Source organism: Palaemon carinicauda, chromosome 10 (assembly GCF_036898095.1).
Source record: "Palaemon carinicauda isolate YSFRI2023 chromosome 10, ASM3689809v2, whole genome shotgun sequence".
Lineage (NCBI taxonomy): Eukaryota > Metazoa > Arthropoda > Malacostraca > Decapoda > Palaemonidae > Palaemon > Palaemon carinicauda.
The window spans coordinates 135,302,271-135,304,770 of record NC_090734.1 but is presented as its reverse complement, the minus strand read 5'-3'; positions in this window follow the sequence as shown (position 1 = coordinate 135,304,770).

The following is a 2,500-nucleotide window of genomic DNA, read 5'->3' as shown; positions in this document are numbered from 1 at the left end:
CATAGTTGACGGGCAATGGAAATTACAGTACTTTCAAAGGTTTAAAGGCCGCTCATGAATGACAGAGGCAAAGGACAGTGACATTGTCCTATCAAGCAGGACAGGCCACTCATGAAGGGCAGAGGCAAGGGACAGTGACATTGTCGTATCAAGCAGGACAGGGGGCTCATGAATGGCAGAGGCAAGGGACAGTGACATTGTCCTATCAAGCAGGACAGGGGGCTCATGAAGGGCAGAGGCAAGGGACAGTGACATTGTCCTATCAAGCAGGACAGGGGGCTCATGAAGGGCAGAGGTAAGGGACAGTGACATTGTCCTATCAAGCAGGACAGGGGGCTCATGAAGGGCAGAGGCAAGGGACAGTGACATTGTCCTATCAAGCAGGACAGGGGGCTCATGAAGGGCAGAGGCAAGGGACAGTGACATTGTCCTATCAAGCAGGACAGGGGGCTCATGAAGGGCAGAGGCAAGGGACAGTGACATTGTCCTATCAAGCAGGACAGGGGGCTCATGAAGGGCAGAGGCAAGGGACAGTGACATTGTCGTATCAAGGAGGACAGGGGGCTCATGAAGGGCAGAGGCAAGGGACATTGACATTACCCTATCAAGCTGGACAATGCCCTAGAGACTGACCATATTAAATATGACCAGCGGCCAAGGCCCCTCTCCACCTAAGCTAGGACCAAGGAGGGCCAGAAAATGGCTGCTGATGACTCAGCGGACAGACCTGTAGGCTCCCCCAAGAACCCCTATCCTTAGCTCAAAAGGATGGTGATGATGCAGCGACCAAAGGAGCTAACGAGCTTGAGCGGGGCTCGAACCCCAGTCTGGCAATCGCCAGTCAGGGACGTTACCACATTCGGCCACCACAATATGAAAAGCTTTTCAAACATTGGTGATCAATCTACTCTGAAGAATTGTTTTAATTCTTTCATTCTACCTTGTTTCAAGTATTGTTTTCCCTGTCTGGTCTTCAGCGGCTGATTCTCATCTTAATTTGTTGGACAGGAACTTACGGCTTATTAAATTCCTTATTCCTGGTATAGATATTAATCTCTGGCACCGTCGTTCAATTAGTTCGTTATACATGAGGCATAATTTTTTCATAATTCTGACCATCCTCTACATTCAGATATTCCCGGACAATTCCATCCTGTTCGTAATACTAGGTATACAGTTAATTCTAAAAGTCAGGCCTTCTCCATCATGTGACTCAATACTACACAGAATTCTAGAAGTTTTATTCCAGCTGTGACCAAGTTGTGGAATGATCTTCCTAATCGGGTAGTTGAAAAGAATGTTTTTATGTTTAACAGACTGACATAAATGTTTTTTAAAGTTTAGTATGAAAGATCTACTTAAATGTTGTTACTGTTCTTAAAATGTCCTACTTTAATTGGCCATTACTTCTCATATAGTTTATTTCTTTATTTCCTGTCCTCACTGGGCTATTTTTCCCTGTTGGAGCCCTTGGGCTTATAGCATCCTACTTTTCTAACTAGAGTTGTAGCTTAGCTAGTAGTAGTAGTAGTAGTAATAATAATAATAATAATAATAATAATGATAATAATAACAACATAAATCTATGAACGTACTTAATAACTTATTGGAGTATTACTAGGATGTCCAGTCCATATTTTCACAGCTATAAAATATCAATTTCAGATAGAAATTTATGTTCAATTTTTTCTGGTTATAACAATGCAACGTTTGTAGCTTATAGTAATATCATCATTAACAATGAATGAAACGTTTGTAGCTTATAGTAATATCATTATTAACAATGAATTCGTATGTTACAACCATTTTCTCTTATCTCTACATTTTAAAACATTCTGTGCCCTGAATTCACATTTAACTAACCGAATGTTCCATGTCCTTATTATTTATCTAATATTGCGTATTGATGTCCTTTTTAATAACAACAAATTCTGCCGTTTCTAGTCCACTGCTGGACAAAGGCCTCAGATATGTCTATTCACATCTGGGGTTTGGCCAGTTTTCACCATTACGCTGACCATTGCGGATTGGTGATGGTGGGAGAACCTTGTTTAGGGTACCCTGTTTAGTACAGCTATGCTGATCATGGCGATACACAAACCATTTCACCACGTTAAAAAACGGGTCATTATTATTATTATTATTATTATTATTATTATTATTATTATTATTATTATTATCATCATCATTATTACTATTTATCATTATTACATTAAATTAGCCTTTTATCTTATTTCTTTCCAATTTCTTCTTTTATCCCTTACTACTGAGACAACCCGTAAAAATTGACGACTAAATATCTAGATAAATATGTACACATACACACGCACAAACAGACCTTCCTCTAACCAATGTAAGACTGCTCCCTCTCCCCATACCCGAGGGACGGGGAAAGCTGAGCGTGACCAATACACACACACACACACACACACATATATATATATATATATATATAAAGCCAGACGCTTACTCTTTATTATATAGGGGAGATGTTTTCTTA